This window comes from Furipterus horrens, unplaced genomic scaffold, assembly GCF_987537825.1.
Source record: "Furipterus horrens unplaced genomic scaffold, mFurHor1.1.pri manual_scaffold_5, whole genome shotgun sequence".
NCBI lineage: Eukaryota > Metazoa > Chordata > Mammalia > Chiroptera > Furipteridae > Furipterus > Furipterus horrens.
In genome coordinates, this window is record NW_028327175.1 from 22,542,343 (window position 1) to 22,569,210 (window position 26,868).

The 26,868-nt window shown below is 35.0% G+C and overlaps 1 long non-coding RNA gene across 2 annotated transcripts; it reads right to left on the minus strand.

The window, feature by feature from the left end:
• On the minus strand, positions 1-26,868 carry LOC150008266 (uncharacterized). Of its 2 annotated transcripts, XR_016511285.1 has the most exons (5): positions 26,543-26,868; positions 5,201-5,341; positions 4,422-4,567; positions 4,150-4,285; positions 1-360 (listed from the first exon to the last, which is right to left on the minus strand). It is a non-coding gene; the product is annotated as an uncharacterized LOC150008266 (long non-coding RNA). The 2 variants fall into 2 exon arrangements; XR_016511286.1 differs by lacking the exon at positions 4,422-4,567.

Genomic DNA, 26,868 nt, shown 5'->3' on the forward strand with positions numbered 1-26,868 from the left:
AGAATTCAGTTGGCCATTAGAAAAGAATAAACAAAAAATATCCTTATCTGGTTGTAGAATCTTCAAGCAAGCATGTTGCTAAATTTCAATCATGGAACTTCATGCTGCTAAAGATTTAAAAAATACCTCCAGCACAGAATATGTGAGTTTCTGGAGTTGACAAAGTCTAGGGATTCAGGTGATTGACAGCTGGGATAATCCTCATGATTGTCAGGAGACAGAGATCCGCCCCAAGTGGATAGCTTGCAGGCTGCTACTAAAAATTTTGCCAGCCTCTCCTACTTCTTTTTCCAGTCTTTTATCAGTAAACTTCTCCTGTTATTCTGCCTGAGCCATTAAACACATTACAAACGTCATTTCCTAGAAAGGAGAAAACAGTGTATCAGCTAAAGTACAGTTTTCAGCAGCATCTCAGACACTGAACCACAATGACATTTCAGAAATATAGGTCAAATCCTGCAGATGAAGAATCTTTAAAAGATTTTTAGTTGTTCTTTATTTCTGAAAGGGTGCAAAACATTCTACTCTCCCCCAAACTTGTTATTCTCTTCTTTCTTCAGTCTTCCCTGGTACAAGATGGGTCTTGGACATGTTTGGTAATGAAGGGAAGAAAGATATATAAAACATCCTCCCAATCCCAAATAAGAACACAAAATTTTGAATATAAAATATATTAACACCCATTCTTTGGAGAACATTTTGTTTGAAACTATGGGACAAAGTGAACCACATTACCAAATACATTTAAAGACAAATTGGAGAAGTAATGATGATGTGTTAGGCAACTCAGTGAAGTCTGCATTTTAAAACTGGTCCATTGTATTCAATGTGAATTGGAAGAATTGGTATGGAAAGGCAGGAAAAGAAATCAAAAGCCAAATGCATTGGTCCAAGATGAATCATAGGAAAGCTTATACTAAGATAACGAGACAAAGGGAAAAAGAAAAAGCTTAAATTAATTCAACAACCACAAAGGCAGCAATAATTAGATAACTTATTAAGAATACATGTAAAGCCAAAGGCTAACAGGTGTCTAATTTTTCTAGCCTAGACACAGATATAAATGCTGTTTTTAATAAGAATGGAGAAAACTTCTGTAATAACCTATTAACACCTCTACAAGAGCCAGGAATTGATTATTATAAAAAATTAGTTCACTCATAGTAAAAAAAAAAAAAAAAAAATTGGTGAGAAAGGGATTTATAAACAGACTCAAACTTTTTTTCTTTGGAAATATGTAAAAGTTTGAACTATGAAAGAACTTTTGCTTACTCAGGTTTTTCCAGGTATAATTTACATTTAGTAAAGTTCACTACTTTATATATGAAATTAAAAGTGTTTTGAACTTCACATTCACATAACCCTGACAAAATTAAAATATAGATCATTTCCATTTTTCCAAAAATTGTTTTTATACCATTTTGTAATCAAAACATTTCCCCCATCCTTAGCCTTTAGCTCCTAATAGTATAATTTCTGTCCCTAATGTTTTTGCATTTTCTACGGTGTCATATAAATGGAATAATAAGCCATGTAGCTTCTGTGCCCTTTTTTCTTAACATAGTGCTTTTGACTTACCTCCTGTCATTGCATGTATTAGCAGTTTTTTTTTTTTAACTACACCATAATTCATCTGCTCACCAGCTGATTAGTATTTGAGCTGTTTCTGATTTTTGGCAATTATGAAAAAGCTGCTATAAACATTCATACATTGGACTTTTTACAGACATATGTTTTCATTTCTTTTGAGTAAATACCCAAGAGTAAGACTGCTAGGTCATACAGTAAAGATATATTTGACTTACCAGAAACTGCAAGATTGTTTTCCAAAGTGATTAAAATATTTCATAAGCCTAACTCTAAAACTAAAAAACTTCTAAAGGAGAACATGGAATAAAATCCATATAACTTTAGGTTAGGCAATAATTTTTTAGATCTGAAAAGAAAAACAACTATCAAAAAATGTATAAATTGGAATCGATCAAAACTTTGCTCTTTGATGATATTACTACGAAATGAAAAGACAAGGCACAAACTGGGGGAAAATATTTGCAAAAAAGAATCTGATAAAGCATCTGGATCTAGCTTATATTAAGGAAAACTTTTACAACTCATTAAGATTACATCCTGATAGAACTTAGGCAAAATATTTGAATAAACACTCATCAGAGAAAAAAATTAAAACGGCAAATGAGAACATCTTTTAAAAAGTTCAACTAATTAGTCATTAATATTTCCCTAATTAGGAAAGTGAAGATTAAAACCATAATTAAATACTACTATATACCTTTTAAAATGTAAACTTTTTTGAAAAAGTGCAGGTGAATGTAAAGAGCAACTGGAACATTCATAAGTCCTCTTGACTTCTTTATATTTTGTTTCTCATGGTGGATTGATACTTGTGCTAGAATAGTCTTCACTTGAGAGATAGGAATATTTCTTCCATAATAGTGCTCAAAACCATTTTTTAGAAATTAGTAGGCAAAGTGCTCTTATTTTAACAACCTTGTTTGCATAAGGCACTTCTCTGAAGACATTCATTATAGTTAGTCTTTACTGAAAACCAAGTCCTCCTAAAACTGTCTACAATAAATATATTCAGCTTAAAAGAGATATAAGATATGGGAGAGCATGAGAGAGAGAGAGGAAAGAAAAGAGGAAGAAAGAGAAGGAGGGAGTAAAGTAGATAGGGAAGAAGAAAGAAATAAAATAATCTCATTCTACCTCAGAAGCTTCAATAAGACGGAGATAAATGTGTCCATTGGAATTTTGAATGTGTTCCTGAACTATCTAAATACAGCAGGGCAATTTTAAAATTTGAAACTACTTTGCTGTTGTAGATTGCCTTAAATCCAGGATGATACCATTTGAAATTTCCTCTTTTTCAGTTACCATTCCTACAACAGACATCTGGGTTTCAGGTTGTATCTTACTTGTCACTACTCAGTGCATTGGACAATGATTGCATCTCAGAAAGGCAGAAATGGGGCCTCACTACTGCGTGGCATTTCAAACCCTGGTAGTACTAAATTAAGAGCTCAGATCAAGAGACACATTAACGTACAACTAACCCACATCAAAATGAATGTTTCTGCCTGAACTGAATTTGCAAGAGTTTGGGGGGTACTTATGTAACCTTCCATTTGCTTTGCCTACATATGTCCCCACTGAAACCTATTGCCAGGCTAAGCAAAATTTAGAGCAGATATTTGCAGAGTCAGTACTAAAAAGCAGCAAGTGAACAGCAGGGTCAATTCCTGGTAAAGACCCAGGTCACACAGGTGGACAGGGGCATCCAGGGGTCAAGGAAATCCAGAGCCAAGTGGGACAGATGCTAAATTCCATAATCAAGAATGGGAGCCAAGGAACCATCAGGAGCACAGGAAGTATCCACAAGGACACAAGACAGGCAATGATTTCTAGAGACCAAATTCTACAGGATGCTCCAGGAAACCTTTATAGATCATCATGCCTGAGCTAACTCTTATTCTATAACATAGCAAAGATACTACCTTAACTATAAAACCATGGGCTTGCTGTGAATACTTCTGTTATTGTTTTGGTTGTTTATAATAATTATTATCTCTGTCAATTAACTCAATGATATAAATAATTTTATATCTTCACTGTTTCTTTCCTCAATCTCATAATTGCATACTTTTCAGAATCATATTATGTTTAACTTTGTAAGTGCCTCTTTGACAGACACCTTGCAAGATCAGATAATCATTAAAATACTTGTTAAATTTTTTTACTCATACTTAGGTAATTTTATGTAGAAGCAGCATAACTATATTAGAGAAAGACTATTTGGATTCTCGTATTTTCTCACCAGGTATCTTGGCAATGCCTTATGTTGTAAAAGCCTCAGTTTCCACATCTGCAAAATATAGCTAAGTAAAACTTCAGCTACCTGATCATAGAATATAAGACCAAAACATTATCTGATAGCCACAAAAATGGAACATATTTTCTGGAACAATAAAAGAGAATTACATTAGTTTTTGCAGAAATTAGATTCTAGGTCCTGAATCTTCCAATATGGAGCTATTAAGTGTAGAAAATATAGTTTACCCCATTGCTATCAAGTATGACCCTCAATTTGGTGATGCCTTCTTTAACAGCAGCAAATGTGGGATGGTGACATACCTGCTGAGAATGATGACAAGCTGGGCATTGTCTTCAGAGTTTGGTACCTGCTTCCCATGACCAGAGACAGATGAAGATGCCGTCTAGTTTGCAAACAGGGTGAAATCCTGTTTACATATAGTGTCAGTTCCAGAAACTGAAAAACAACAAGGTCTCAGAAGAACAGGACCATATATCCAACCCGTTTCAATGAGATACTTAACAAATCACTTGCTCTCTGTCACTGTGAACCCAAAGATCTTAGACATACTTACCTTAACTCTATAACTTACATGAAAATTGGCAAACTGCATTTGCGATCTATGAGAGCTTAGAATGTCCTCGAAAGAAATGGTTGAAATAAGGACCGTATTTGCTAAAAGAACCCAATTTCACATTTCAGTTTCTTTCTTGATGACATGTTGATCCAGATTCATTTCTTCTTTCCCAATTTTAATATTCAAAAAATGATTACATATAAGAAAAATGAAGAGAAATAAATAAAGACATTGTACAAACAATGGAGAAGAAATTAAAGAATTTCTTGATGATAGTAAGTGGATATTATTCATTACTTCACTGAAGTGGAGAAAAGTTACCCTAAATATCTAGTGTAATATATTTTTCAAAAAAATAACCCAAACTGAGATTGAAAAAGGAGGCAATGGTGAGGCCATGTGGAAGACTATAGATTAACTTCCAGAACTACCGCATTTCTAGACACACCTGACTATAGCTTTTACACAACACTATAAAATGGGTTGGGCTGATCACTAAGAAATGTGGGGATTTTGCCAAAGCAGACACTCCTAATATCTAACCTTTGGAAGATGGAAACTTGGTTTAAAAAAAAACAATCGGCAGCAAACCGAAGAACTTTGACAATTCTCCAACAGCCAGCTTGGGGCAGGGTTGGGGGTGGGGTAGCTTCTCAAAGTATTATGTCTGGTTTTCATGTAGTGAAGAAAATCAAAACAAAAGGAAAAAAACAAAGTATTGATATAGCTAAAAGATATGCCTATAGCAATGCAAATTGATTTTATAATAGAGAAAAGAAAGTACACATATTTACCTCTAGACACAGCTACGCAGACTCATAGCTCAGTGCTGTATGGAAGAAGTCCACACCAGCTACAACATATGAATCTGCACTATCAATCCCAAAAGTTGGTATGATTGTCAGATAACATGATGTTTGAGGACACACAATAACCTGAAAAGAAGCTCAAACAAAGACAATAAATTCTTTTAATGAAACGGGGTTAATAGAGGAAAGTAGAAGGTTAGTATTCCCAGTGGAAATTGAGGACAAATGGCATCCACAAATCAAAAGCCAGATACTGTTACAAATGAATTTTTAAAAATCAAAGAATTTAAATGCATTAGGTGCTGAGGTTTTAAAATATTCCTCTTAAGCAGAAAAATACATAATAAATGTATACATTTCTTTCTTTCTTGTTCAATAGTATTTTAGTCTTTCATTACAGCATGTGCTCCAAGGTCAGTCTTCTCCTAAAGTTAGATGGCAGTATTATAAAAGTAAAATATAAATTCATACTTTAAGTAAGTATAACAGATGAGAAAAAACATTTTAGTTATGAGCATTATTTTTATTCCTACATAGAAATAGTATTTATAAAACCATTATTATTTTTATTTTATTTATTTTTTATCTTCTTCTTAAATGAATCTATTGGGGTGACATTGGTTAATAAAACCATAAATGTTTCAACTGTAAAACTCAATAAAACATCTCAGAATGGCTATCATCAATAAATCAACAAACAACAACTGCTGAACAGGATGTGGACGAAGGGAAACCCTTTTGCACTGTTGGTAAGAATGCAGATTGGTGCAGCCACTGTGGAAAGCAGTATAGAGATACCTCAAAAAATTTAAAATGGATCTGCCTTTTAACCCAGCAATCCTACTTCTGGGGATCCAGAACCCAAATTGGAAAGAACATAAGCACCCCTATGTTCTTAGCAGCGTTATTTACAATCACCAAGATATAGGAGCAGCCCAAATGTCCATCAGTAGATGGGTGGATAAAACAACTATGGGACACTTACACAATGGAATACTACTCAACCATAAAAAAGAAGACAATTGTACCCTTTGCAACAGTATGGATGGACCTGAAGAACATTATGCTAAGTGAAATAAGCCAGTCAGAGGAAGACAAATACCATATGATTTCACTCGTATGTGGAATCTAATGAACAAAATGAACTAACAAGGAAAATGGGGACAGACTCATAGATGGAGAGCAGGATACAGTTAGTTGGGGAGGAGTGGGTAATGGAGTGGAGGGTTTGAGCAAAAAGGAAAAAGGACTCAAGGACATGGACAATGTGTGGTGATTGCTGTGGGGAGGAAGGTATAAGGAAACTACATTGTAGTGGAAAATACAATAAAGATTAGCTATTTTAAAAACCCTAGAAAAGAAAAAGAAAACATCATAAACAAAACTGAAGAACAGTGAAAGAAGTATTTCAATGTATTTTACAGATAATAGGTTGCAATACAAAATATCAAAAATGCCTAGTGATTAATACAAAATATGTTAACAGTGTTAGTTTTAAAAACAAAAAAGAACAGGGACAAACAATTCACAGACTTTCCAATAAACATGAAAAGGTTTGCAAAACATAATTTATTGATTTGACCAATAAACAAGTAATAAAATGTTGAACCTTAAATAATAAATAAATAAATGCAAATAAGAACGAGATCTTTTTCATGTGACAGATTGACAAAAGTAAAAATATTTTAATACCTGATTGAATATGAGAGGGGCCAGGCAATTGGTATGGCATATTTTGCAATACCTATCTTGCCTTCCCTTTGAACTAACAATTGCACTTTTAGTGATTACATTCAAATTTACTTGAAGTTACTGAAATAGAATAATCATGGTAATGTTTATAATTACAAGGAAGAAAGGACAGAAAGGAAAAAAAGAGAGGAAAAAGAAAGCTTAAGAGGCAAGATACATAGCAGCACATATAGAAAGATTTCCCCCAGTGTATGTGTGCACATATGTTTTATAAACATCTAGAAGAATCTATATCAAATTTTAACCATGCTTATATCTGGAGATTCAGTAAAATAAACAAAAAGAGTTGATTGAACAATTTTATGTGCTATTCTTTCTGGCAATGCAGTAATCCACTATAAAACATGTTGAATATACTATATTATTGAGGAATAGAAACTAGTGAATAATCATCATCAAATTTAAGAACTTAAGAATAGTCTAGGACTTCTAAATATAACAAAGGAGAATGATCATCAAGATTCCTTAAGATACTCTACAGACAACACTTCCACAGAAATGTTTTACAACTTGATACCTATTATTCAGGAAATTAAGGGACCTATGGAAAGTCCCCAAATGAAACTCAGCTCCTAGACAAGTCTCCGTTAGGTCACGAATGACTTTGTTCAAGTACAGCAGTGTGTTCGGTCATTGGGTGGGAGCAGCCTGGAGGAAAGATGCTCTCTCGTTGCTGCCTCCACGGGCCTCAAAGGTGAGCTACTGGTGGTTGGCAAACAGGTAGGCTCTCCCAGTAGGCCTTTGGAAGGCACACCCACACAGTCACTACACTTGGGGAGGCATATTAGCTATTTTTAGTCTTACTCAAGAGCTCTAATATAAACAGTGGTCTAGATTTCTTCTACATGACATCAAAGTAGAGAGGTAGAACAAAGGGATGGACATTACCCTCAGACTTCATGAAAGTAAGAAGAATGTATAATAATTAGAGCTCAAAAATGGAGTGAACAGATTCGTAAGTTAATGTGAAGTAGAGTAACAAATTAGACCAGAAAACCTGTTAACTTTTAATATTGAAGTGTGAGAATTAGGAATAAAGGCAGAAATGATAGGAGAAACTCCAACTATTAAGAAATATGGTTTGTTGAAATGATTATAAGGAGACTGGGTTTGGAAACTTTTTTTTCCTTTTGTAATAATGGTATATTTTGCATTTCAGTAAAAAACAATAAGGAATATACTAAAAATCCACTGCTTATTAATGTGAACTAATTTTTCCCATGTATTGTATTTGAATCAAGGACTGTGAACCAGATTAAAATCATAGACTTTCTGAAGCCTAATGTTCTCAAAAAAATCAATAATGTTTGTCTCCCTTTTATTTAGTTTTTTTTTTTTAATCAATCTTATATACTTGCCTTATGGACAGAGCACATGTCCCAGCAAAAGGGTAATTTTAGATTTCAGTCACGTGATAATTCCTGCTTCCTTTGGGGTTTAAAAAGGTGAAAAAGCTTTTGCATTCCATATTTTCTCAGACCAACTAAAGGGTTAATAAGTTACAGTAGAGTCCCTAATTTGAAAATTGAAAATCTGGCAACCAGCCCAGAGTCCCGTTTCCAAAAAGCAGCAGCTATCCCGGGCCTGTACAAAGGAGGTGGTTGCCATAGCAACGGTATCTGATAAAAGAGAAGATGGCCGACAGGTACATCCAGACTGCTCCAGAGAGGGAAGCCTCCTGCTGCTGCTGCTGCTGCTGCTGCCGCCCTCCGCGGAGGAGTTATTTCGCAAATATCAAGTTTTAAAGTTGAATCCTCTAATTTCCAATTGCAGAGATTTTCCGTGTGGTATTTATTTAGGTCAGGGCCAGAGGGTTTTATAATTTGGCGTTTTGTAGTGACTGCTGAGAATGAACATGTCTTTTGACCTAACAGAACCACCACAAATGATTGTCCAGATAAATCAGCTGACTCAACATAGAAAGATTTGCACAAAGTGAGCATTGATTTTTCCCAAGGTTTTGAATTCAATTCTTTAATTTTGTCCCAGTTTCTTTCATATTCTTATGCTGAGCTATGGCTTTCAAATGAAACATTCAAACTGCTCAGAGCCTTCATTATTTTATTTTATACCATTATTTGAAATTTAGGTTGTCATCCTTTTAATAAAAGACTAAACATTTTTCAATGTCCTGTGTGTCCTGATTATCTTTTTTTTTTTTTACTATTTCCTAATAAAATACTTTGTGAAAATAATTTTAGAGTTTTGTGAGTTGTTTTTTTTTTTTTTTAAGCATACTCTCTTTATTACTTGTAATCAGGAAAATCTTGACAAAGGTTGAGCTTGGTGAGCTGGTATCTCAAGGAGAAAACTCTAGGACATCCTTTGTTCAAATTGGAGCAGGCTCTAACTTCCTGCCCCCTCAGAATTTCCCATTGGCTCCCTCCTTGCTTGCAGAAGTCGCCTCAAGGTTGTGGAGAGCCTTCTCAGGATACACCAGGTGGGAAACAAGAGGCCCAGTCCAGTTCTATTTTTAATTCAATTACTCTTCCCAAGAGAAGCTTGATTCTGTCTTTGGCATCCATTTTGCTCTTTGGCCACTCTTGACTGGAAACGGACTTGAGATAGAGGTGACCAAGGCCAAGGGCTGAAATGTATGGCCAACACTTCCCCAAGCACTGCCCTTCTTTACTACAGTCACTGTTCCAAAATTAGTGAGTTTGGGTTCAGGCTTCCACTCTCTTGCATTTATAGCAGGCCTTGTATCATGAAAAATTAATTGCTTTACACCATGTAAAGTCCTAGTTCTATGGACTGGAATGTGAGGCAGACATCTTCTGGTGCAGGAGTCTAAGGCCTTTTTAAATGCTTGACCTTCTGCCACTGAAGCTGCTCTTGCTTTGGGCATTTTCCCTCAATACTACTCCTGCTGCCCTCCAAGGTGGGGAGCATACCCTAGGGCCTCAATGGACCTTCTTATTGGCTGTGGCTTTTAGAGATCCTTTATAAGAGGCTCTAAAACATGTATAGTCACTAATACTGTTTCTTTGATTATAAAGGAAAGATGATTTTTTTTGAAAAGCTTGAAAATATTGATTGATCACTAGAGTGTCAGTTTCCCTAAATGTGCACTTTAGATCAATCTAGTTGTAGTTTTTACCATAATTTATTAGTGTTGCATTGAGTTCTTCAATCATACAATTATGAGAAGCTGGGAGAGATGGGCATAAACCACTGCTTAGTGAACCAGTTTATAATATATATGCTTTTATTCCCCACTCCAATCCCCAAATAACCAGTTCCACTTTCAGAAAAAGTAAATGATACAAGAGAAAATGGCCAATAATCTTGTAGAATATCTAGGTCCTAATTCTCATGTATCTTAGGAAATGTCCTTAGCCTCCCAAGGTCCTAGAGACATGATGTGTGTTATGTAAATGTCCTTTGAGCTTCTTCTCTGTGCTGTTCCATGAAAATGGGCCATCACCTACTGTGAGCACACAGCAAAGGTTTTGTGTGAGCTTACCTGTTCGATTTTGATTAGAGATTCTTTATCAAGAAACTTTTCTTTACAAGTTTTGTCTTCAGAAACACTCCTGATTTTCCTCAGAAAATGAAATACTATCAGCTTTAAAATTCTAGGTAAAGAGTTCATTGTATTCAATGAATGAAAGTCTCCAATAGATATTACTCAAATATATTTTAATGATCTTTGGTCTGTAATGTCTTGGAATTGGAGCAAAAATCTCTGGGACAAACCTAAAAATATGTAGGAAGAGTATATTACTGCTTCTTTAAAAAGTGGAATACCGAAGCAAAGGGGAGTATGACAGAAACAGACATATCTAGTTTTCCTTGACATGGGGCAGGCTAAGGTAATTTCAGGGTTGTCCACGATTAAATTGAAGGTCTCTCTAATCCATTGTTTCTAAAATTTGAGTAGAATATTTTTAAAGGAAAAAGATATTAACCCACATATTCACTGTTGATTTGCATTGTTTTGACTATACTTGTAAATGTGTATAAATGTGACTTAGTCAGCTACAAAAACACATTTTCAAATTAAATATAAACCAGACTATAAAGCCAATTAAATTAAAATTAATGGTATTAATTTAATGTGGTGAATCATTTTGATGTTCAACTTAAACTGTTTGAAATTTGAATATTGTATTGTCTGCCACATCAGGATTTCAAAAGCATCTGTCATGTTTATGCTAGTGTGTGTCATCTGCTACCTCAATTCATCTACCACTTTTCTCTCCACAAACTCATGTGAAACCTTTATCTGCGCAGTACTTTATGACATCACTTGACCTTCACTTCTGGGAAAGCAAGGTGTACTTCCTTAATAACATTCTATTACTTTCTTGATAACTGATGACTATCAAAGATGTACCATTCATGCCAATATGATCTAAATATTAAAAGCAAAAGAGGGCCAGTTTTAGTGCAGTTATCTGTGATCCAACATATGATTTTATGATCCAGCATTAATTTTTTTCTCTGTAGATCATAAAAATAACAGCAGAAAATCAAGAAATCATTGTTAGAAAATTTGCAAAACCCCAACTGGAGAAACAAAAGTTGATGGATAATCATATCCAAAAAAATTATGCCTTTATTTGTTTCCAAGGTAAGTTTTCTCATAACCCAATTTCTTCATGCATTTGCTCTGTTGATTGGATAACCAAACAGCATTCCCCTTTGTTTCTCCCTTTCTGGCCTCTTTATGGGTCTGAAAAAAAGCAGAATTTTCACTTTCATAGATTCCCTTCCATTTAGGGTGGCAATATGATTTTATTTTGGCCAATGAAACAAATGTGGAGGACAGCTTTGGATTTGCTGGGAAAGTGTTTTCACTTTCCTGATAAAAGTGACAGGAACCAAATGATAAATGGTTTTTATTTCCTCTTTCCCTTTGTTTCTGACTTAAGCATGGATTTTTTTTTATTTATTTATGTTTGATTCCTGGAGATATACCAGGCATCTCATAACCACAAGAAGCTAAGGCATTAAGTGTACGAGAGAAGAAAGATAAGAATAGCCTATGTAATTGGTGATTTCTAGGTTTTTTTTCTAGATTTCTTGTAAGGTAAACAATACACATTCACATGGTTTAAGCCACTGTTAATCAGGAGTCTTGTTCCTCACAGCCAAAAACTTTTCTGATATAGAGATCCCATACCATCTTCCACCAGGCTTTAGAAATCAATTCTGTGTTTTATAAATTACTATATACATGTGTGCATGCTAGGAGTCCATAGCACTTTATAACCATTTGAGCTGGCTATAATTAGCTGCTACAAATAAAATTACAGAAAAGATGAAGAATACAGTTCTTGCTCTTAAGTCTGAATAGCACTCATGGTCCTCTGAAGTGTTATTTATATCATAGTTTCTTGAACCTAAAGTTGAAAGGGTATCTTAGAGAGACTCTCTCATCTATCTCCCTCATTTTTACAGAACAGAAATATCATGTGACCTTCTTGAAGACCCATTGCCAAAGGTGGCCAAGAAGTAGCAGATAGTCACTGGCTGGCACAAGAGTTGACTTACTTTGAAGAGCATGGGGTTAGGAAGAACTCACTTCAGTATGAGATTAATGTTGTTTCTAGTTGACTAAAAGCAGATCACTCAGTTGGCATCATCTGCAACAACACAGTATATATTTATTAGCATATTAGTGATGGGTTCCACAGTATCTAAGGACTTTGTACAAAGCCCTGATAAGACAAGAGAGGCCAAAGAAATTACTGCATTCCTCACATACTTGAGTGATGGTCATTCTACTTTGTGAAAACCAATTTGAGAGAAAATATATAGCAATGATAAATTTATTTATATAAAGCATAGTTTTCTTATTTTAACATAAAGGATGTTTCAGAGATGCAATCTCACAAATGCTGTGGGAAGCTAAGAAAACTACTACATAATTATAAAGGAAATATCAAAGATAATATCACAATATAGTGGGGCATTGCCACATAACCAGTAGTTTTCAAACAGGTTATTAAAATCACTTAAGGGTTTTAAAAATATCAATGTCCAGGTAAAAACACAAACACTGAATCAGAATATTTGGGATGGAACTTTGGCCTTTTATATTTTATTTGTTTATGTACTATGTATTTATTTATTTATTTATTTATTTATTTATTTATTTATTTATTTATTATTAAAGCACCTCAGGGATTTTAAATGCACAGACAAGTTTAGAAAGCATTGGCATGCACCAAAGGCAAGACTATATACATTTAAAAATAGTGCATCCTGTCCAGAAAAACATTTTCTTCCCTTTACCTTAATTTCTCTCATCTTTTATAAATAATAGGCTTCCTTTGGATCAAATTTCATAAGTGTTACCTTCACTTCCTGCCTAGAATTCCAGAAGTTCAAGATGAAGGAGACTATATATCAATCCACAATCGTTATTTGACTCAGAACAAGGACATTATTATAAATATAAACATTTCAGTGAAAGCTGTATCATCAGATGCATAAAGAGAAAAATACACCCAGGACTCAATTTTTTCTGAACCAGGTCCAACCCTTCAAATGGACCTGGTTCAAAGGTGAGGACATAGTCAGGAAGTCGGACTTGAATGTCTTCTTTTGAAACTGGTTCTAAATGTAGATAAGTTAAGGAGGTACTGGGTGTACTTCCCTGGTCATATAAACATTGTTTATCATGACATTCTCAGACAATACGCCAAAGAGCATTTCATCAAATAATGCCCCGACTACAGGTGCCGCCAAATGGGGGGAAGGGGCCAAACCTTGGAAACAAAGGAATAATTCAGCATCACAGCGTGATGAGATCATGGCCAAAGAACCAGAACACCTCCACAGTAATAGGCAAAATGTCACCTTTGAATCTCTAGATGTCAGGTAAATTCTGTGTAGCACCAAATTCCTGGGATGTGAAATAAATTTATGTCCTGAGGAATCACTGCCAGGGTTATCCATGTATTACTTCTATATTGTGTGGGAAAGCTTTGAGGGATGAGAGAATAGAGGTAGCCTGAATAAATTTGGTGGCAATAAAATGAGAAAAAACTTAAAATTTATTTTATATTGTCTTTATATAATATCTGTGTTCCTCCTTGGAAGTATGACTCCTAGTTAAAAGAATTCGTTCAGTATCTCTTAAATCCTTTGGGACTGTGGGGAATCCAACAATCATTTACAAAGATTTTGTGACCTTAATTAGCTCATATTTTAGTGAAGAAATGAGAGAGTCAAGATCATGGAAGCATCTATCTGATTAAACCCCCTATATATAAGTGAGATTAGAGGTGTTAAATTATCAGCCCCAGTAGAATGAGGAGACAGGGACCACAAAATACAAGTCTTGGAATTACCCCAACCATTTTTTGTGATGACATTTGACCTTGAGTGATTCCAGTAAATGTTACATAGTTTAATTTTATAGCAGGGAAGTTTCTATAACAGAAGCCAAAGACAGGGCAAAACTTTGCCTATGTTGTGTGAGTTTTCTCAACAAAATGCTGGTAAGTGTGATTAAAAAAGGAAAAAAAGTCCCATGTGAGAGTTAATCTTTGGAGGCTGGACATTAAGCCACAGAATCTGGCTGCATTCCTTGTCCAAGAAGTCTGCCTCAAATTGTTTTGCACTATTATCACCATCATTTAGAGAGAGTCTTCTGTCCTGGTTGTCCAGGTTGAAAAATCTATTTTCTATTCTAACAAAACATGACAAAAAGCCAATATAGAAGTAAACATTTTTGGTATGTTTGAAAGAGGAAGGGTTGATTTCCTTGCATAAGTAGACTTAGGACAAGGATGGAAGAGGAAGTGCAATTTATAAAACTTTATATCCTCTAGGACATGCTAGGAGAGTTTCCTAGTAATGGAGATATCACTAAAGAAGGAGGTCCATTCAGCAGCTGTAAGTGAGTGCCTATAATTGAAACCTGAGCACTAATATCCCACCTTTTCAAAAACACTAAGAAAACTCTCTTTATAGTGATAACAGGGTTGTGAAGTCTTCATTATCCTAACACTGGATTTATGGGCAGCCAAAGCACAAAGCCCTAGATATGGGTCAAGACCTGTTGGGCGGGGCAATGTTTAAATGACTCTGATAACTTACCAAGCTAGCAAACACTTTGCAAAAATTATCAAATCCAGGGTTGACAACAGTACAGAAGAAAAAGTAATTACCTATTAAGCTATCGGCAGGAGTCTGGCAGTATCTATCAGAGTGTTAACGTTATACCTTTGACCAGGAACTATATTTCAGAAAATGCACCTAAGTAAGTAATCACAAAAGTGTAAAGATATTTGCAGAAATGTAGCCATCCTATTTTTCTTACATATGATATTAAAAATTAGAAATACCTCAATGTCCATCAGGAGAAAATTAGATATATAAATTACAGGAGGGCCAACAGAATCTCGCGTGATTATTTTAAAGCATGATGGAAATCATGGGCTATGTGTACATGAAAAGACATAACATTTTTTTACAGTCAAGTCAAAATGCTGATAAGAGTATAAATAATAAAATTTCATATTTATTTTAAAATTCTATATACACTGAAAAATCTCTATGATCATAAATTTAAAGGTTAAAGAATATACAGGAAAAGGTTAGCAATAATTATCATTCTTTATGCCTTTCATTATGCAGTTTTATATTTATACTTCACTTCATAGTTATATAATTTCTGAAATTTTACAGTGATATGGACTTTATTATTTAAAAACATCAAACAATGACATGAGTCCTATCTTTTTTAACTCTTAAATTAACAGACTTCAAAGGTTTGTGGGTTACCAGAGGTCAGGAACAAGTCAAGGTTTAGGAATCCTGAGTGCCACATCAGTTAGGAAGCAATGTCAGGAGCGACACAGGAAAGCTGCCTGCCATGGCCCAGGGTCACTTGAATTTGGAGAGGAGAAGCTAAATATATTATTACTTTCCAAGAGTAAAGTACTCAGAGGATTCGTTTAGTAATTACCTGGGTCCATGTGAATTATGCCTTATTCTACATGGCCTGTTTATAACTTTAATAACGTTAATCAGATCCTCTTTTCCAGAAATCTTTTCCTCCTTGACTTTCAACTCCTCATTGTCTCCTGCATGCTTAGAAATAAACTCCAGGCTTTGTGAAGTTCTTTTAAAACTCTGCTGGTTCCTTTCTTGTTCTTATCCTGTAAAAATCCTCATTCCCTCGAGTTCTCTCATATAGCTTTTTTGGTTTGTTTGTACCATTCCTGAAAAATCTACTTTGTACTCAGTCTGTCACTGTCACCTCTCATTAGCTTTGTCCACCAACATCAGGACCCAGACTCAGACTCAGATCTTTGTCCTGGACTCCTGTCCCACATACACATATGTTCTGTGAACATCTCCAATTAAATGGTCAAAAGACTTCTGAAAGTTAATATAAACCAAAGTACATGTATTACTCCCCACGTACACACACACACTTCAACCACACATTATTTTTCTGTATTTTCTTTTTGATGAATGACACTGTCATCAACTTTTCCAAACACCAGAGACCGGAGAGTCAGCCTCAACTCTTTTTCCCTCACTATTCCACAAAGTCCTATAAATTCTACCTCCTAAGAAGCTCACATATTTGTTCTCCACTTTCCACTTCCACTGCCACTGACTTGGTTTAGATCTTCTTTATATTTATTTAGATCATTTTAATAATCCTTAAATGACCTCCAAGTCTTATACCAAGCTTAATACTAAACTTTCTCCTGATACATGAATCTAATAACATCATTCTCCTATTTAAATTCTTCATGGGATCAACCGTACCTTCAAATTCTGCATCACCTTTTTTTACTGTTCCAGACTCAGATATCCTTGCATTCACACATAGACTGTACCTTTAAGTTTCCCTTGAAGTAGTGTATTTCCTTCTGCCTCCAAATATTGTTTTCATTCCCTTTACTTTCAAGGTTCGATTTGTCAAGGACCCACTCCAAAGCCACTGAAAAGTTAAGTAAGAGTGCCATACACAGGAGACAATTCCATATCAGAAGAGTTATTTGGGAAGCCTGAGATCACGTAATCAGGTAGGGGACCAGAATTATATTCAAAACATTTCAAGATTAGTGAAGTAATGGAAATTCATGTCAAAATAGTTGCCCACAAGAGAAAAAAGAAAAAAAAAAAGGAGAGGGAAAGACAAAACTAGGAGAAGTTAATGTGTTAGTTTACAGAAAAAGAAATAAGGTTCAAAAGAGACCTTAGCTAGTAGTTCAGATTTAGACAATAAATAGGCAGTCAATGCTGGCAAGCTTCATTCAGAAACTGGAAAATGAAGGAAAAACAAGTATAATTATTCTCATCCCCCCAGTAATCAGTTCGATCAGTCTCTTTGGCCATGGTTGAGTGAGTCAAATGCAGAGATATGTAACCCAAACTAGACCCTAATTCTCTCCCTTAGAAATGTATAGAGTGGAACAGGGACAAAAGACACTGTGAGTTGAGTTACACCATGATGATGGCCTGCTGAGTGCTGCTTCTGACCTCCCCAAAACAGCCACAGTTTCCTTCCTCCTAGAAGGTTTGGTTTGGACTGCCCAGAATCTGTCACTAAATTTCCTTTTGGACTGGAGTACACCAAAAGGTCTTCAAATTATTTGGGAGCAAAGTAAGTTGGGGAACAACATGTTCAATATGATTTCTTTTATGTAAAAAAGAAAGATGCTTACAATTTAGATTAAAACAACAAAATCCAGACACCAGGAATGCATTGACTTCCAATGCTGATGGAAGGTGCCTGTTGTCTTTCATGACTGTAATCCAGCTGCTCTCCTGATTGGTTCTGTGGCCTCTGGTTGGCCTCATGCAACCTGATTGTGGGTATTGCAGAAATACTCAACAGCGATGGGCAGACACCAGTGAAGAGTGGCATTTGATTGAAAGCAGGGCATGTCTTAGGTGAAGCTGTAGCACAAGCACTCTTCAACAGAGGATCCCTCAGGTAAAAATGTTTCCTGCATACCCATCCACTTGGAGTTCATGGAGAGGTCAACAATTTAAAAGTTTGCTTTACAGTAGATACTTAATTAAAATACAGTATTGGAAGAATTGAGCCAGGATTATCCTAGTGAGAGAAGTAGCCACAAAATCATAACAAAGTAAAATAATTCCATAAGAGCCATTGTTCAAATTGACTTATGTAGCACAGGCAACGAGGAAAGCCAGAACTGAAATAAGTCAAGGTTATAACTGAGGAAGGTGCACTCTGACACATCCAAAGACTTGGGCAAAAACAGGAGAAATCAAGTGGTAGGGACAGTAGTCACCGGTATAAGACACTGAGGATGATTCAGGATGAGTATGTAGGGGCTAGAAGAACCTCTCTGTTTGAAACCACTTTATAATATGTTCCCTCAATCCCCAAATTTATTATTTTATGACAGCACTTACCCTACTAAGACATTGACTGTCTTGCAGATGTTCCCAAAAAAACTGAATTCAGGAAGAAGAGGAACTGCATGTTTATCTCTGGGTGCCCAGCATTTAACAGAGTGTCTGGCACTGAGGAGACCATAAATGGTTGCTGGAAGTGTATTGAATGAATTAAGGCATTAGCATACTGTTTGGAGCACAAAGGTAGCATTTTAACCTAATCTAAATAACTATGGAAGAGTGACAGAAGCAGATATATTTAAATAAAAGTATTTCTAAAAATCCAAATAGAATGCCTTCATATAACATTCTTTTTCATATTGTAAATACTGATTTTATTCTTTGGAGAAACTTTAAGACATTAAACTGATTGAAGATAGGAGGAAAGAAAGCAGATCCATCTTACTTGCAGCAAATTAAAGTATGCATTTTCTTCTTTTGCCAAATTTCCATATTCTAGGAGAATAATATCTTTGTGCTCTTCCTGCATATTTATGATCATCTGGTGAAGTGTTTCTTAATCTCTAACCTAGCTGGGATCAATCACAATATGCCTCCACACCAAGTAAAATATTTGTACTGCTTTATTGGACACTGAGAACTGTACTTCTTAAAAACTATTTATTCATGGTGTGGTCACATCTCAAAATGTTCCTGTATCTATCAAAGAACTATTTATTTAAAAATATCAACTCTAGCTTTGAAACCTCAGAATGCAAAATTCAATCTGGTAGAAAATCGAAATCAGAGTAGATCTAATTGCATTAAGGTTTGTCTATAATCAAAACATGAACCTAATCTCTCACAAAGGTCCCAGTGGTCCTATTATGTATATGAGTAGACTATATGCTCCATCTTAATTGCAAAGAATAACATATAAGATAGCTATACGATGGGTATTCAAAGTTAAATTTTAATCAGCTTCACTGGCAGTTATAGGAAGATAATAAAAAGAACTGTCAAGGAATTACCATGTATGACAAAGGCATTCTTCTCAATATCTACAAAAGTTTCAGCAGTATAGTGAATTAAGGAAAGCTTGAAATTGCTTTCTATTGGGAAAAAATCCAAAATAATAGAATGAGAAGACTTTCAAGAGACTTAATTTAAGTGTTTTAAGGTTCCAGATGGCTTTTTTCTGCCTAATCTTTCAATGTTCAGAAAGAACATATCCTGTTAGTATTATTATAGAAAAAGTTAGAGAGTAAGAGACTCCATAGCATAGTGAAAAGTAGCATTTTAGAATGAGCTAGAACTCAACATGCATACCAACTCCACTACTCTTAGCAAGTTATGTGGTCCACTTTCTTAGGCATAAAACCTGAGTTCTGGGGATCCAGGTCTGGTTTTAGCAAAGCTCCCACAGTAACTGCTGGTTTTAGGGATTGCCTAACCCCCATAAATCTGCTACCACTCCAGTAACTGCTGATGTCAGTGACTGCCTGTGTCCTTCAAAGATATCGTAGCCTGCTGGCAAGAAATTAATAACTTTTCTGTTTTACTAAGGCTCTCTGTTCCCAGGGCCAACTCCCCCAAAACCATCAATAGAGAGTTCCTTCAATTCTCTTCCCCCTTACCCCTTTAAAAACCCCTGCCTTTTTCTGTTTACTGCTGACACCTTCTTACCTTCCTGTCTTCCTGGTCTCAGCCCACTTGTGCAGCTGGCCAAATAAATATTTTAGACTCATTCGTTCTCCTGTCATTTTTCCTCTCACTTTTGCTGAACCTAACACACTTGAGTCTCAGTCTACTCAACTGAAAGGCAAGATGAGTGATATGTTTCATTGAGTTGATTTGAGGAGTGAAGCAAATGAGATAACATGTAAAATTCCTGATACAAGGTAGGTGCTAGAAAAATGCCTCTGTTTGAGAAGCCTACTGATTTTTTTAAATATATGATAGTTTAGAATACAAAGGGAGAGTATATGTACAAAGGGAGAGATAAAAGACAAATATAGATTAGAAAATTGAAAAAAGTAATATGCTGAAGTCTAAAATGTCACTTGGGGGTAAAAAATCTGTATTGATTTCTTATGACTTGACCATAGTGTGGAGTCATCCCCCACCTCAGAGTTTCTCCAGCCCTTTGGCATTCAGAGAATGATCGCTTAGCCACTGAACTTATAGTCTGATGGTTTCATTGTCTCTGTAAAGTGAGGAAAACCCTGATAACATTCATAGCTGAAATAATTTGGGAAAGTAGCATTTTGTTCACTGTGTTTTGGACCAAATTCAGAGAATATCTATCTTTACATATATTGCCTTTGAAAAAAAATCTTTGAGATTAAAAATATTTTAATTTTTTTTATTATTTATCATCAGCATCTCTCCATTTGTTGTTATTTGCCTTTAAGGTTTGAATCTAAGTTTTTCAAACATTTGGGAAATGTACTGTCTCAATAAATAATATGGTAAGAGTAATCTGTTAAATTCTGTTAATCCCATCACCCATCATCTTGATCAACAAGTTAACAAAAAAAAAGAAAATTTCTCATGCTCCTGCCCTGAGGAATACTGATGGGTTGTGAACCCTTTCAGAGTCATAGAGCAGAAAGAAAAAACGGTTGCCTTGGTAACAAGGCAGACCAATCAGCTGCATACACTCTCCCCAGATCTTCTAATTTAGTCAGCAAATGCAGGCTAGAACAGGTGGCTAACCTAAATGATGCCAGAACACTTTGGCTCTCAAGCATACACACCCTCCACCTTTTCTTGTAAACAAAGTTTCATTCCTGTCCTTCATAAAGGAAGAGTTAACAGGGAACATTTCTGTGTGCAATGTATCATTGTTAGTAGTCAGAAGATGTGTCAGCACTGTCACTTTTGAATTACCTGACAAAATAAATCAAATATTGTTTTAACAGCAACAGAGTTTACCCCAACATTTCACAATTGCTCTCAAAAATAAAGTATTATAAAAATTTCAATTTCTTTAGCCCTCTGAAAGCACAAAGGTATTCGTAAACAATTCTGTGTTGTAAAAGGGGAAAATGAGAGAGTGATACCGAGCTAGTTAAAGTCCTATGTATTATAGCATTGAATAATTCCATTCACTATACCTGAAGTTATAAAGGAAAAATCTGGAGAACTAACAGTAAATCATAAACTTTTTCATACCATATAAGTACTTTTATGTTCTAGGCCCAGTTTCCTTTTCCAACCTCATCTCCAAACACACTTCCAAATACATCCTGATCGTCAATCAGCGGAACATCAATGAGATCTACTCTGCACATAGCTGAACTTTGCATTTGTTGTTGTCTGTCTTCAAACATTCTTTTAGCACTGGACTCCCTGCTCAGTGCTAATCCATCCCTCAGAACTAAAATCAAACATTTTCTCTCCCCTGAACCTTGTTTCACCTCTCAAGGAAGAATTACGAACATCATGCTGTCCTCCTTCTGCAAGTGACTCCATTCTTTCATATCTATTTTCTTCATGAGACTGAGCCCCCAGACCTTAAGTGCAGGGACAATGTTCTATTCACTTCTCATCTTCAGAATAGTACCTGGCTCATAGTATGAAAGCATATTTGATAAAATAGTGAATGAATGAATGATTGAGTGAATAAATGAAAATGTGCTTTAGTGGTACAAAGTATGCACAATCCTAAAATATAACAAAAAAATTTTTAGAAATTAAAATAAAAAAGTCTTACTGACTTAGACAAAGCCCAATGAAGCTTGCTTGTATGAGTAAAAAATCTGTGTTTTTTAAATGAATGGAAACTTTTCTGCAAATAAAGTCTTAAATGTCTCCTTTGAAACTTAATGTCACTCCGTCATCCAGGTTGCTGTATCTGCTCATTTGCTCCTCAAAGCATTTCTACCAAAAACCACAGGCTTCCATGAGCAGAGCTTGAAAATACTGGGCCAGAGTTATTACACATTCAAATTTGCCTTCCTACTTCCCAGTACATAGTAATCACATCCGCAAGTGTTGGTTGAAAATGACATTAAAATAAGATACAGTATTAGCTTGGAAGTTCAGATATAGGCTTTTCTGTATTGATCTGCTTTTGGAGTCTTTCAATTGTTTCCAAAGGTTACCCTTGCTGCCTTGGGATGTTTCCTTGGCAACAGGGATGACTGCATCCACTGTGTAGAGAAAAAAGCATCTGTTTGTTTTATACCCGATTACCACCCAAAGATGCTATGGTGTATCAAAGAAGGCACAAATTCCTTGTTTTAAGGAGCAGATTGGTTCTCCAGTTCATGACTGCATATTACTCTGGAAAACAAGAGGTGGTGATCATTATCTGGCAATAGTTTCCTCATCTTATGAAAAGGACACAACTTCCATATTGATGCATTTTTACTCTTCTTCCCTAATTTTCCCACATGCCTGCCCATGCACACACACACAAACACACACATCATTTATTTTTTGTTTGTGAATTAGAGCTTTTTGCTTGCTATCAGTTCTCTCTTTTATGTATAGTATCTACTTTATTTATTTTCTATGTCCAATAAAAGCTTCTTTGCACATTTCTGTTTCCAGCATCAACCAAATTACAAACTGGAGTCAAGTATCAACCTATATGACCAAAAAAAGACTTGGTTAGAGCAACTGACCTTTGATCAACTCATATAGCCCCTTATTATTGCACAATTCGATGGAAAAATAAAAGAGGCCTTGAAATTAATGTTGTTTATGATCAATTCACTTTTAACTCTTATTTCCTTACATGTTCTTTTAAGTGACATGGCAACAATTTATTTGTTATGCTTTATGCCTCCTAAAAGCAACTTGAGAACATTTCTCTTGTTATCAGTGAAACCTCTTTGTGCCAGTTTCATACAATTGCACAGACATATTACAGAATGACTGGAAACCCTAGTGTCAGACAAACCTCCACATTAGTGAAATTATTTTGTCTGGATTTATACTTACAAAAATGGGAGAAAATTAATGACATTGTATGAAGTTTTGCTGGGGGGAAATTATTCTTAAAGAATGTTTCCAAATATAATTTTTGTGCTAATTTCAGTAGTTAAGTAACTAAATAAACTAGATTTTTAGAGTGCATAAGTGGCATAATAAAGGCTCAAACTCATAACTTCATTTTTTCAATGTAAAATATACAGAATCTTAAGCAGGAATAAAAAAAAATACAATGACTTCTTTCATGTCCAAACTATCCATGGAATACAATGTTTAAAATATTATTCAGTGTGTAGTGTTATAAATCTATAGACCTAAAATACATTTTATTTTAATAAATTTATAGATTTAAATCTTTAATGGACCTTAGAAATAATGCAATTCCTTATTTTATATATGATAAAATGAACACCAAAAAAACAGTACGAAATATGCCCCTGCAAATTGGTCCCAAATCATAGATGAGTATCAGAAAGTTTTTTTTTTATTTGCTTAAAAACATTTTGTATAAAATGTTCATCATAAAGTTACTAAAGACAAAAATTACATTTTGTTCTTTATTGTTAAGTGTTTTGTTTTATAATAAAATGTTCATCTTTCAACAGTCTTAATAAATTACTTATGCATGTGGTATCAGTCGGGAATGCTTCCAGCTAAAAGTAACAGAAAACACCACTTAGGGTTACTTAATAAATATTGATTTATTTTTATGACGTAACCAGGAGTCTTAAGAGAAGCAGCTGGCATTGGGTTAGTGGCTTTAGCATGTTAGGTTTGGCATTTCTGAAATTCTCCTGGAAATTCCTTCATATCTGCCTCAAAGTCACAAAATGGCTACAGTAGCTTTCAGCTTTCCAGTCTGCTTTCAAAAAAGAATGGAGAAGCCAGGCCAGCCATGTCTGTCTCTTATATCAGGTAAACAGAATCATCTATAAATCTCTTAGCAAGCTTATGTTCATGTTTCAGTGTCCAGAACTAAGGATGATGGCCATTCTCATTGCAAAGGAGATTGGGAACATGACAACTTAGTCTTTCAACTGTTATAACAGAGGTGACAATGGAAAAATATGTATTTGAGATACCTAAAGGTGAGATAAAAAGAATAGACATTTATTTTTAAAGGGGCAGATGATGGGTAGGTAGGTAAGTGATTGATGATAGATAGATTGATAGATAATAGGTAGATAGATAAATAGGACATTAAAAAATCAGGAAAGAAACAAAGAAAGAGATCAAAAGAGAAAACAGAAAAAATTGTATTCCACTGCAATCTTAACATGGAAAAATGAGGTATTAAAAATAAGAAAGAATGGGGATATGAAGTTGTACTTAAATAGTCTTCAAATGCTTTCTGTGGCGGAATCCCATAGGCAGTTCAGTGGACTCGTTTCACTAGTAACCTAAACTGGCCAACAGAGAAGTTATAACTATCTCAGTGGATATTAAGAACGTGTGTTCGTTGCGAGTTTGTTGGCCAAGGGAAAACTTAAGGAAGCTATTGTTAAAAAAAAAAAAAACCCTACTTAATTACTTAGAAGCATCAACAAATTTGAAATCATTACACTGTGTGAATAATTTAATTTTTTCATACTCTTCTTAACACAGAATTTGAAAGAACATTATTCTTACAAATTATTTGTCATTTCACTTTAAAGTCACTTTCAGTATTCAGAATACTTTCAGTATTCTGAAAGTGCTTATGAATATGTGTAGAAGCTCTTTCTTTTCCTTTGACTCAGAGTAGTCCAATATAAAAGCCACGTGGGCCAGATGAATTGCTATAGAATCAAGTCAGCAGGTTTGATTTCTCAGTTACTCTTGCCTATTTTCCTTCCTCAAAATAAGTGTGAAGGATTATGTTGCCTCTTCATCCTGGATTCCTGCTAGAGTGTAGGAAGCTCCATGGCGCAGGCTCTGTTGCCTTTATTTACAGCTGTGTCTCAAGTATCTACTACCTGTGCCTGGTGCAATACAGTCATTCAATCAATAGTTGCCACTTAAGTAGGTAAACATTAATCCTTTGTAGATCAATTGTATATGTTGAGGTGAAACTCAATAGACACTGCAAAACTCTATATCAACATGAGGGGCACAGTGGTAGTTAAACGTCAAATCTTTCTTCAGATATAGTTCATTTATCAAAAAGTTTTGACTATAAATGTCATAAGAGTAAGAAACACATGCCTATCTTTTTTGTCTCTATTGATAAGCCCAGGACCTACGACATAAGAAGTGTTTATAAAATGATTTGCTGATCAGGTTTTATACTGAGTGATTACTAAAGTGATGCCAATCGGTATTTTGCTTCAAGCCTTAAAATAAAACTCTTTTGACACATGTCCAAGGAACATTCAACCCTTCAACTTTATTATTAAGAATATTCAAGCTCTAAAATATTCATCTTTTCAACCAGAAGGCTAATGAAAATCTGAGAGGAAATTCATAAGACCCAAGTCAGAGTTAAGCATACATTTACACATGCACGCACACACACACACATATCGTGTGACTCTTCTTTTTATATTAATCTAGGCTTGTAAAATGAATGGTTCTCAAAGAGAAAAAAATGTAAGTTCAGCTAAGAACCTTAATGGGTTTTTCTCTAAGAGCACAGAACCAAATAACCCTATGAAGAACAGGGTTCCATAAAATAATGTTTATCAATTTATATCTATGTAATTCCAAATACAATTTATAACAAGTATAAATGAAGATAATATATTTCCTTATTGCTGGAGGATTAACTCTCTTTTTATTAGTGCCCAAACCAGCCTTAAAGCAGAGCTCACATGAAAACCATGGTACACACTATTCTACAACAGAGCAATCTGTACAGTATATATGTTCATTCTTAACAAATCAGATGTTGTATTATTTAAATACTTTTAAAACAGACTTGCTCTTCTGTTGTGATATTTTTACAGTTACATGCAAGTTTAGCTAGGTGAACATGACTCCAAATTAATATCCTGTGAGTATAAATGTACACATTTCAAAGCAAGCAGTATAATTTCTACAACTCTTACTGATTTCAGCAAAGCCATGAGAAGTTCTGTATCCCTCTCACATAACTGAAAACACAAAGATATTTTTAGTGTAAGCATTTTATTCCATAATGGAAAGGAGAAACAAACAAACAAAAAAATCCAAAGCCAAATGTACAAAGACAGAAATAAGTCAGTTGGAAAACAGAAGGCTGATTGAAGCTCTGTTATTAGGTGCATGCATATTTAAGATTGCTCTGTTCTTTTGATGAATAGACACCTTTATCATAATAAAACATCTCCATCCCTCATTTGAGAAAAAGAAAGAAAACAGAAGGCTGAAGCATTAATTGAACATTACCTTTTTCTCATAGTGAAGAAAATGCATCATGGTCATTTCTGTCTTTCCTCACAGTGCTGATTTCAAACCCCCAGCTGAGAAGGCAGCTGTGCAGAGCAAGGAACTGGTGAGCTCAGCAGGAGTCCTGTACCCTAATGCTACTCCCAGAAATTCATGCTTTCTTGAAGTTGCTTTGTTGTCATTAGCAATGCCAGAAATATGAAATGCTGTCCTCTTTTTTTTTGCGGCAGTGATACAGAGATCACAGCGATGTATCTTTGAAGACTTCCAGAGCCTGAAGCACCCTGTTTTTATTGTTATTTATTTTCAATGCAGCCTCCAAAGAG